The sequence below is a fragment of the Nicotiana tabacum genome, chromosome 21 (genome assembly GCF_000715075.1).
Source record: "Nicotiana tabacum cultivar K326 chromosome 21, ASM71507v2, whole genome shotgun sequence".
Lineage (NCBI taxonomy): Eukaryota > Viridiplantae > Streptophyta > Magnoliopsida > Solanales > Solanaceae > Nicotiana > Nicotiana tabacum.
Genome location: NC_134100.1, coordinates 11618154 through 11630411, shown reverse-complemented (window position 1 = coordinate 11630411; position 12258 = coordinate 11618154).

Genomic DNA, 12258 nt, shown 5'->3' with positions numbered 1-12258 from the left:
TGAGTTGAAATCATGTGAAAAGATGTTAAAGATTAAAGAAAACAAGTTAGAAATGACTTACAATCGATTTGGAAGAGAAGTTGTCTTTGAAAAATCGCCGAAGAGTGTTTTGGTTTTGAAAGGAATTAAAAAATGGAAGATTTTCGGCTAAGTTATAAATTTGCAGGTCACAGATGTCGCAATTGCGACCAGGGTTCGCAATTGCGAACCCTTCGGAAGTCTGCTACCTTCGCATTTGCGAATAGTGGTTCGCATTTGCGAACCTTGAGGAATCTAGGCCTCTTCGCATTTGGGTTGCTGCTTTCGCATTTGCTATGTCGCATTTGCGACAATTACTTTGCATTTCCGACCAAGGCAGCCCAGGCAACTTCTCGCATTTGCGACACATTTCTTGCATTTGCGAACTCGCATTTGCGAGCCATTGCGAAGCCTGCAGGCCTCCAACATATCAGCAAATTCCTAAGTTAAAGTTCCACCCCATGGCCTATCCAAAACTCACCCGAGCCCTCGGGGCTCCAAACCAAACATGCACACCAACCTAAAAACATCATACGGACTTGCTCATGCAATCAAATTCTCAAAATACCATCAATAACTATGAATTTACCACCAAAATCAAAGGAAATCTCATGAACTTTCAAAGTTTCAAATTTTTCAACTACGGTTCTGAATCACGTCATTTCAAGTCCGTTTCTTACCAAATTTTACAGGCTCAACTTAAATCATATATAAGACCTATACCGGGCTCCGGGACCAAAATACGGGCCCGATACCATCAATTTTCAAACATTTTTCATTTCCAAAAACTCATATATATTCCAGAAAATAATTTTCTTTAAAAATTCATTTCTCGGGCTTGGGACCTCGGAATTCGATTCCGGGCATACGCCCAAGTCCCATATTTCCTACGGACCCTCCGGGACCGTCAAATCATGGGTCCGGGTTTGGGTCCGTTTACCCAAAATGTTGATCGAAGTCAACTTAAATTCATTTTAAAGACACTTTTTATCATTTTTTACAGATTTTCACATAATGGCTTTCCGGCTACGTGCTCGAACTGCGCACGCAAATTGAGATGAGATAGAAAGAGGTTTTTAAGACCTCAGAACACAGAATTTATTTCTAAAACAAGTGATGACCTTTTGGGTCATCACAACTCAATCTCACTGTCTCACACTTTCCACTCACTATGCTCAATACTCATCATATTCAATCACTCAACACTATACAATACATGTTGCAGCGTGCAACCCGATCCACATATAGCCATAAGGTCGTTGCAGCGTGCAACCTGATCCACATATAGATAGCCATAAGCTCGTTTTGGCATACAACCTGTTCCATATATATATAGTCATAAGGTCTGTTGCGGCGTGCAACCTGATCCACATATATATATATATACCCATAAGGCCCATTGTGGCGTGCAACCCGATCCACATATATATACGCTCACTGGGGGTGTGTACAGAATTCGGAGGGGATCCTTCTGTCTAAGCGCTAGAACAAGCCAATAATGGTATAAATCAGTAAAGTATGTTGTGGTGTGCAGCCCGCTCCAATCATAAACCAATAAAACATGTTGCGGCATGCATCCCCATTACATAATATCACTCACACTCATGCCCTCGGCCTCACTCAGTCACCAATCTCTCTAGTCTCTCGGGCTCACAATGCCATAAAACTAGCCCAAAATAATGATATGATGTGTCAATGAATAGCAACAGAGGCTAAGATATGATATGAAATGAATGAACATGAGTGAGTATGAAATTGCAATTTAAACAAATAATTCAACAGCAATATAACCTTAGTGGATCCCAACAGAATAAGCATGTAGCCTAGACATGGTTTCTAGCATGGATCACAACTCAATAGCTCAAGTACGTAGAGATTTTATGATTACAGATAAGATCAGGTAACTACTTAGTACCATAGGAATAACGGAGTCATAATTCACATGGCGCACGCCCACACTCTCGTCACCTAGCATGTGCGTCACCTCAACACCAAACATCAAACACATAACACGTAATTCGGGATTTCATACCCTCAGCACCAAGTTTAGAAGTATTACTTACTTTGAACAAGCCAAATTCAATACCTTACAATCCAAACGATGCTCCAATAATTCCATGGCGCACGTACCGACCTCCGAACGGCTCGAAACTATCCAAAAGCAACTCAAATACATCAAATAATGCCAAAGAAAACAAACCTAATCGATAGTGATCGAATCTTTAATCAAAATCTCAAAATCAACCAAAAAGTCAAACTCGGGCCCGCGCCTCAGAACAGACAAAACTCATAAAATCCGACAACCCATTCAATTACGAGTCCAACCATGCTAGTTTCACTCAAATCTGACTCTGAATCAATGTTAAACACTTAAAAACTCACTTTATGAAATTTTAGACAAGAATTCCCAAATTTTACTTTGAAATCATCAATCAAATGCCAAAAATGAAGATGGATTCATGAAATATAACCAAAATCAAGTATAGAACACTTACCTCAATCCATATGGTGAAAATCGCCTCCAAATATTGTCCAAATCCGAGCTCCCCAACACAAAGTATGACCAAATGAACAAACCTTCGATATTAAATATTTTTGCCCAGCTGTTCTTCCTCGTTTTGTGTGCTAAACGATCCTGAAACTTTTTTTTTTATGCCTCCAATGGATTTTTTGTAAAATTTCAGTCAAGTTAGGCTTTTGAATCACTCCACTCCACCTTATAATAAAGGAGATATGTTGATTTTAATATTTTGAAATAGTGTAGATTTTTAAATATAAAGTCAATGGCACTTTCGTAATTAATCTGAAAAATCTGGCAACCCAATTCTTAGTAAAATGATCATAAAATCCTCATACAATGTCCAAATTCGATGATTCTTTTTCTATGGCTCTGTAATTATGATACGGATCTAATGCGTTAATCAAAATAGAAATCGGAGCTCATTTGTTAAATGTGATACCATTTGTGCTTGAAGAAACGACATCAAAACATAAGAAAAACAAGCGCAACACAACTCAAACCTATCCGAAACTCACCCGAGCCCCTCGGGACCACATACGAACATACCAACAAGTCCCATAATGGAACACGGACCTACTCAAGGCCTCAAATCACGCATAACAACATTGAAACAATGAAACGCACCTCAAATTAAACTTAATGAACTTTCGAACTTTCGACTTCCAAAAACTCGTGCCGAATTATATCAAATCAACTCAGAATGAACTCAAATTTTGCACACAAGTGCCAATACATCATACGGAGCTACTCATGCCCCCAAACTACCGAGCAAAGTGCAAATGCTTAAAACGACCGATCGGTGCATTACAATACAGCAGTTGTTGGTGGCAAATGTAGTGTTGGCAAAGAAGTTGATGAAGCTGATGGTGTTGTAGGTTGTGAAGCAGCTGCAGCAAAAGCGGTGCTGGTTGTTGGTTGCTCACTAATAGAATATGGAAAAGACCCGGTATCCAGCCTCACGGTACCGGAAACGGCGACTAGGGCTTGGAAGCGAGAGTTAACATCTTCCATTATATCAAACTCCCCTTAGAGCACCAGGATGTCGTCCTCGGTTAGCATAACTAGCTCAATATACTGAGCACTCTGTTGAGTTGATGAAGGTCGTCGTCTCCTATGTAGAGAAGCCCTCTCATCACTAGCTCCTCCATCATCGTCAATCACCATGATGTCTACCGCTTGCTCGGGCATAATGCTCGTCACCACAGTGCCCACATTTGGCTCAGGCGCGACGCTCTTTGCCTTTTTATTTTTTCCCTCAACCGCGAAGGAACATCGCATTTTTGTTGCTTTTCTTTGGCTAGGGACTCCGAGAAAAAGAACTTGCACCGGAAGCAAGACCGACGACAAATGTTTAAGCAAAATCCTCTTGCAGTAATCTCGCTATATTAGTAAGATTAGCCAAAATGTCCTCCTCGGGGACGACAACTGAACCCTCTAAAAGACCTAATTCAACAGGAAAGGAGAGTTAGCTAATTTTCCTATATGAAAAGAAAAGGCAAGGTAAGTTCAATCTATGATGATTTTTGGCCTTCCACCCGTATTTGAGGGCCAGTTCTTTCTATTTGCGGGTCTTAAGCATAGTAGCATCCAAACTTTTCTGGACCCATTGGTCCAGGTATTCAATCCTTGGTGGTGTCCGCCGAGTTGCTGAAATAGTAAAGGAAGGAAGATCAATAATAGCATGGGACAATCTTTAACTAAAAGGAAAGACACACGATGAACTTACGAGTATGGTTCCATAATTCAGGAAAGGATGAAGTCGTGGCTAGGATAATGTCCCTGGTGGAAACTGCAACTAACCGCTCCATCTGTCCACGATCGTTGTCATTATCCATGCTGGTTAGCAAAGCGTGATGACCATGTTTGCTGAAATTTATCATTCCCCCATGGAAAATCTTGGGGGAATAAAGGTTCATCAACCAAGCCAGGGATAGCTCTTCTCCCGTCTCCTGGCATAGACGCCGAAGATAAACAACTTTCCTCCATACAGAAGGACTTACCTGAGCCAAGCACACAAAACTCCATGATAACAAAGTCAAGCTCCCCACTCAAGGAGAACGGGCCCAAAGTGAAGGGATACGTGTAAACATACGTAAAACACTTATTAGGTAAGGTTACCCGCTCCGCTAGGTCAGGAGAGATGATGTTCATATCCTGGAAATGACAGTCTTCTTTCATAGCAGGGATGCTGGAAAGACGGATGGAAGAAGGATACACACCAATAGTCCATGTGCGAGGGTTAGCAGAAGTGTACTTCTGTTCGAAGTCCTTAGTGATAGTAAGCTTTCTAGGAATGATGGTGCTTACAGTGGGAGGAGCAGCATCATCATCATTTTCATTGTTCTCTGGAATTTCTGGAAGAAGAGGCCTTTGTTATCAGAAAGGAGAAAGAGTTTTTTCTCTGAAGAAGAAGATTAGAGGGAATTGAAAGCAAGTGTGAGTTGAGTAACGAAAGTGCGAGAGAATTTAGAGAAGCATGAAGTGAAAAAGGGGAAGAGTGATGCATATAAGTAAAGGAATAGGCAGCTAAAATCGTGGCCATGATTACCTCGAGAACCGGTAAAAATGTTGTTGAATCATGGGATGTCACGTGTTCGGGGCATTAAATGCGGAGAGACATACGTCTAATCAACCGTTAGAAACTTTTCAGAGGGGGTCAGAGAATTTTCCGCCAAGAAAGGTATCTTCACCAACTTTCCGATAACACAAAGATGTGTCATCAAAGAGCAGGGAGACTATTTGCATAAGGTAAAATATATTCATATTAAATATTCGCATAATAGAGCGATACGTGGAGCTGAAGGCAAAAGGTAACCAGGTCCGAAGAGGACAATCTTGTTTATCCCCGAAGGGAATGATGTCCATAAAGGCGAGATAAATATCTGCCACGCAGTGACATTTAATGGAAAATATTCTATAGCATTAAGTCCGTAGTCCGTTACAAATTGGCATTTGGTGCCTACCGTTACATATTCTTCAATGGCCCCATAACTGTCATTTAATAGGGGCTGGATCCTAGGACCTTGTTCCCTAGGCACCATTATAAATAGAGAGCTCAACAACTATTGTAAGGTACAAATTTTCTAACAAGCTGATACTATACTTTGTTCAAAAGCTCAATAATATTTTATCTTCTTGCTTATTAATATTCTTACTACTGCCTCCGGAAGCTCTGCTCCCGGAACCAAGATTTCTGTTGTCTTATCTCGATTTCAACGCTAAGTCTTACATTCTTGTTTAATTTATTTATCATTTTGGGATCAAATCGATTCACTTGTCTATAAACCACGTATAAATTCAACTATACCATTTTAAGGGGTAAACAATTTTATATATATACATTTTGTATATTATATACAAATTTTATACACTTTACCGAATGTAAATAATTTCTGGCGCAGGCTAAAAGTGATAATACCCCAAAGACCAAACCCGCTAAATTCGGCCCGTTCAGAGCAAAAGCAACAGTAAAAATTTTGTGGGATAGCCACTTTTTAAAGTGGTATTTACTTTTTATCCAGTATTTTTAATGCTTAGCAATAGTAGCCACTAGTCTATTAAAATTAATATGAAAAGACTGTGTTACCCTTTCTTCGGAAGGGTCAAACTCGAAGGGAGACTTTTCAACTTGAGAACTCTGATCATCACCATCATCGGGGTCACAAGAAAGGTCAGATTTGTTCAAGGCGGCGCGAGCTTTCTCGAGCCATGGCTTGAATGGGAACTCTATGGCTAGCCACCCAAAAGCTAGAGCACTGACCACCACTGTTGTTGATTCAACGAACTTGTCTCGCCATTGTTGATAAGACTATAGAAAAGGATTTGATTGCTTTTTCTGAGGTTTACAGACGAGGCTTTTTCTATTGTGTAATTTGACATCAATCTTATATGTAAATTGCAATTATTATATTTTTTTTTGTGAAAAGATACAAATAACGTTTGGTTTTCTGCTACTTTATGGATTCTGAACTTATAGTTACAAGTTCAAAAGTTAAGGACACTTGGTCCTGAACTTCGAGTTCCAAGTTCAAAAGTTAAGGATACTTGGTCCTGAACTTAGAATTACAAGTTCAAAAGTTAAGGACACTTGGTCCTGAACTTAGACTAACAAGCTCAAAAGTTAAGGACAATAGGTCATGAACTTACAGTTACAAGTTCAAAAGTTAAGGACAATAGGTCCTGAAGTCATGAACTTAGACTAACAAGCTCAAAAGTTAAGGACAATAGGTCTTTAACTTAGACTAACAAGCTCAAAAGTTAAGGACATTTGGTACTGAACTTACAGTTACAAATTCAAAAGTTAAGGACATGTAGTTCTGAAGTCCTGAAGTTAAGTTCAAAAGTTAAAGACATGTAGTCATGAAGTCCTGAACTTAGAGTTCCAAGTTCAAAAGTTAAGGACATGTAGCCCTGAAGTTAAGTTCAAAAGTTAAGGACATGAGTAGAAGGGTATTTTCGTCCGGGCAGTTAAAGTTTATTAAAGCAATGGCTAAAGGCTAAAGACATTTTAAACAGTGGTTTAAAAGTAAATACATGTGTTATTAGTGGCTAGCCGTTTACTTCCCCCGAGGCAACACCCGCAACTCTTGGTCCATGTCCGAAAAATCCACGGAACTATCATTCTATCTACTATTAAGTAAACTTCTTGAGAACTGGCAACATCATTTTCCGAAACAAAAAAAAAACGAATTGATCATTACTCAAATGTCCAGTCATCCGTTAATTCATCGCGAAGTTACTTAAAAATTTCTTTTAGGGTAAAAGGGTAGATTTCATAGTGTTCAGCTTTTTCGAAGAAATAGATTCGAATCTTTATTAGGTCTAACTGTCCCTTTTCGTATTTTATTTCTCAGCCTTTCACGTACTTGTTTAAAAGTTTCATTAAAGATACTTCTGCATTATCAGCCTTTACCAAAATTGAATTTCCTACTGTAAAATGACTCGTTCGTTGCAAACCAGTCTAGCTTTCTCATTCTAATTTATCTACTCTCACTTGTTCATTGCAAACATATTATGTATATAAACCAAATATAACTAGCCCACTTATTCAAATCATGGATCCAATATGAAAGTTGACAATGCTTGGAACTACTTTCCAAAAATATTTGTTATACAGTCAGACCTCTTTATAACAGTATCCCTATATAACAATACATCACTATAAAAGTCACATTTTTCCGAAACCAATTTTTAATTTATGTTATAATATATGTTCTCTATAACAACACTTTGCTATAACATCCATAAATATTCGGAATAAACGGAGTTGTTATAGAGAGGGTACTGTATTTGTATTATCTCATAGTTCCTTTTGGTAAAATTAAGAAAGTATAATAAATTGATAGAAACTGAAAATTATTACTTTTACTTTTGCCCATGTGGTCCATCTTAGATGAACGGCAAAGATGTTTATGGTCCGCCTTACAAGAACATCTTTTTAATGGTGCATTCACTTTATTATAAAAAACTAAACTTGACTGACTTTCTATTTTCTAACAAAAGTTTCCTTCATAATCAATAGGTAAATCTTTTTTGTTCCCTCCATATTCAATATTTGGATTGATGCTCCAACTAATCCATATTCGCACCGTGTAAAATTCATTAAAATGGAAAACGCTTCTTGCCAGAATTTTTTCTGTTCCTAGAAATAGAACTCATTTTTTCTGTTCCTAGAGATCGAACTCATGATCACTATTTAAGCGAGAGAGATCCAATATATCAACCTTACCACAGTCCTTGGTGGTAATCAATTGGCAAATGAACATAATTAAGAGATAGACCAAACTCTCTTCCTATTTTTGACTCTATACTCTATATATTATGCTAACAGCCAACATAATATGCATGTTTTCCACGTTCAATTAGTTTATTATATATAGTCATGTCTATGGATAAATTGTTGTAATACTTAGTCCTATGTGTAGTATCATTGTTACACAGCATTCATACTTCTTTCTTATTTATCCATACTTCTTTAGATAGGCAAGTGACTCATGCAGACTACTTTAATTCTTTTGTTTAAAAGTCAGAAAAAAATCTAAATAGTTTTCCTCATTATTTTCGACATTTCCTCTTTAATTATTTCTTTTTCTTACCACTAATTCCGTTGCTGCAAGCTAAATATCTTGTAATTAACTGTCCCGGGGAAAATATTTAAGGAGAATTCTGCAAAGTTAAAGACTGTCCAAATGCCGAATAGGATGAAACTAAAACGGTAAAAAGAGTTTAAGTTCTATGCTAACGCGGTAAAAATATTGATAGAAAGTGAATTATGTCTCTCTTATGTTACTTGTTGTGCTCTCGATATATAGAGGCAGACATGTGATTTAAAGGTGGCAGGGGCATATTAGCGAAGTGCACCAGTGCTTTGTGCCCCATCGAACTTTTAATTTTAAGGGTTCCAAACAAAATATATGACCGTTTTCAACATATATATAATTATATATTCAAAACTTTTGTCAAAATTAACAGGGTTCGATGACCCCCTTTCTACATGCGTAAGTCAGCCTTTGTCTCCATAACATACCATTTGTACATACATACAGTACAAATGTATTTAAGTTGAAATCTAAGAGCTCGAACCCCAAATTTCTAAATAATTAAGGAATACTTACTATTACATTGCAACCTTTGATGGTAAAGAGGCAAGTGCACATATAGCTATCCTTAGGAATGTTATTTAGAGATTAGCCAATATTTATTTTATCCTGACTTTTTAAACTAAAAATTTTGTTCAGGACAATTCTAAATATTATTATCCTGAAAATTTGAACTGAAGAACTGAAATTCAGGACACACTGACTAATTTCTAAATAGCAGCTCTTTAGAGTGACTACCTAATGTCATTCCTACGATGGGGCAAATAGAGTAGGGATGATCTAATGCTCCAGTAGCAATGTGAAATCTCAAAAGGTATATATGTACACATACACAAATAATAAACTGAATATATTTGTACATAGTAAATTAAATCGAATATGTTCCAACCCACTTACTCAAATCATGAATCCCACTTCTGAAAAGCGTAGATTAGAAGAAAGTGAAGATTTTAGTTGCATTTACTATATTTATATTTCCCATGTGGTTCCATCTTGGATGAAGAAGTCTCAGTCGAACTCTTTTTTTAATGGTAATTTCACTTTCTAACAAAGTTCTCCTCAATCAATTTGGTAAATTTGATTAAGACATAGATGTATTGGTTAAAACTCGGCGTCCACATGGCATACTAAGATAATGACACGTGGCTGATAAGGTTCCAAAATGGAGATAAGGACGAAGGGAAGTAGCTACCGAAGCCAACCTTTTGTTTCGCAGCTATAGTGATCGGAAGAACGAGTATTCGAAGCAGGGCAAACACATTTGAAGACGCAATCAATCATGCTCAGAAATCGCAGTCATCGACTGTTATGTTGAAGTGGTTTCCATTATCAAGAATCTTGTTTTCCACTACTTGAATCCCTGATCCCTGACGTATTGGCTTGAAATTCGGAATAACTACGCTCTCCTATAACTATAAATACCCCTTTTGTATCTTTTGTAAAAGGCATTGAAAAGAAACCACAATTAAGATCGTGTAGTATTCTTCTCTAGTAAAGTTCTATATCAGCATTGCTTGATTATCTTGGAGATTATTATCGTTGTTGTCATTGTATCAATGCAGCCCTTTACAAAAGCAATGATGAGATCAAAAGCGAGAAAGTGAGTTATATTAAGCTTTGTATAGAATGTAGTATAAGTTAATTAGAAAACTCATGTCCTTTACAATGATAATTGGGCTCACTATTTATAGTTGTGTCTAGGGAAGAAGGTCCTAGGACCGTGCCCCCTTTAATGTCAATTACGAAGGTCATTGATGAAGATGTAACGGTAAACATAAATGTCAAATTCTCTGTAACGGGTCGTCGTCCTTAATGCTACAGAATATTTTTTATTAAATGCTAGCGGGTGCAAAGCATTTAATATATCTTTATGAGTATTATCCCTTCCGGTGACAAGCGGAATAGCTGTGTTCGGTCTTCGGCCATCCCAGTCTTGAGTTCCACGTGTCTTTCCTTTAGATGATCACGTGTTATAAAATATTTTACCATATACAGATAGTCCCCCTGCTTTGCGGTGACATTACTTTTGTGTCATCGGGAAGTTAGTAGAAACACTCTTTTGGCGGGAATTGTTATAACTCTCTTTGCAGTACTCTAACGGTTGATTAGACGCACGTCTCTCCGCATTTAATACCCCGAACACGCGTCATCCCACGATTCAGCACAGCCTTTGCCGATTATCGAGGTAATCATGGCCATGAATTTAGCCGCTAGAATTTTACTTATACGCATCATCCTTCTTATGCGCACTTCATAATTTCTCGAACTTCCAACTTGCATCCTTGCTTTTCATCTTTTTTCTAATTCTCTTTGATCCAATACCTTTTCCTTCTTCTATTCAATGGCTTCCTCTTCAAAGCGTGCTAGTTCCTCAAAGAGCAAGAACAAAACCGAAGACTCTACTCCTCCAACGGTAGCTTCCATCATCCCTAGAAATCTTAACACCACAAAGGACTTCAAGGAAAAATTCCCTATTGCTAACTCTCGTTCATGGGCTGTTAGTAGGTATCCTTCTTCCATTCGTCCTTTCAGTATTCTTACTGTGTAGGAAGACTGCAGTTGCCATGAGTTAGATATTGTTGCTCCAGATCTATCGGAGAGAGTGACCCTTCCCAAGGAGAGTTTTACATATTTTTACACGTATCCCTTTACTTTGGGTGCATTTTTTTTGAGTGGGGAGCTAGATTCCGTGATTGCAGAGTTTTGCCTCAGCTACTAAATATGTTTGGCATAAGTAAGTCCTTCTGTGTAGAGGACGGTCTCCTGCCTTCGGCGTCTGCGCCAGGAGACTGGAGAAGAGCTAACATTAGCTCATATGATGAATCTCTACACTCCCAAGATTTTCTGTAGGGGGATGATAAACCTCTGCAAAAGTGGCCATCATGCTCTATTTACCAGCGTGGATGATGATAATGATTGTGGATGGACGGAACGGTTCATTGCAATTGCCACCGATAAAATTATTCTGACAACGGCTTCATCCTTTCCGGCTACTTGGAATAGTACTCGTAAGACTTTTCAATTAATATTTCCATTTACTAAATATTCGTTTGTGACTGTATTGACTCTTCATCTCGTCATGTGTTTCAGCAACTCGATGGATCCTACCGGTGGTGGAAGGCTTGGACCAGTGGCTCCACAAGATCTTGGATGTTACGACGCCCGAAACTCGTTTATGGAAATTACTGTCCCTTAAATATGGGTGGAAGACCAAAAATCATGGTAATTTGAACTTACCTTGTTTCTATTTTTTTATGTGAAGAACTTGGTTGAACGGGCTCTATTGTTGACCCCGAGGAGGACATCTTGTCTGATCATGCTGATGCAGCGAGGCTGCTTCAGGAGGCACTTACTCGAACAGGTATCTCCGGGCCTGCTTCGGGGGCAAATGTTTCACCACGGGTTCCCTAGCCGGATAACAAGAAACCAAAAAGAAGGCGTTCTACCGTGGCCGGGAAAAAGAGTAAGAGGGCGAAGACTATTGCCCCCGAGTCATCTCCAGAAGTCGTGATCACCAGCCCTCCTCCCGGTCTGGTCATAGACACCGTGGTGGTCGAGATGATGAAAGCCAGTGATGATGGGGCTTCTCTGCATAAAAGGTGACGTTCATCATCAACTCAA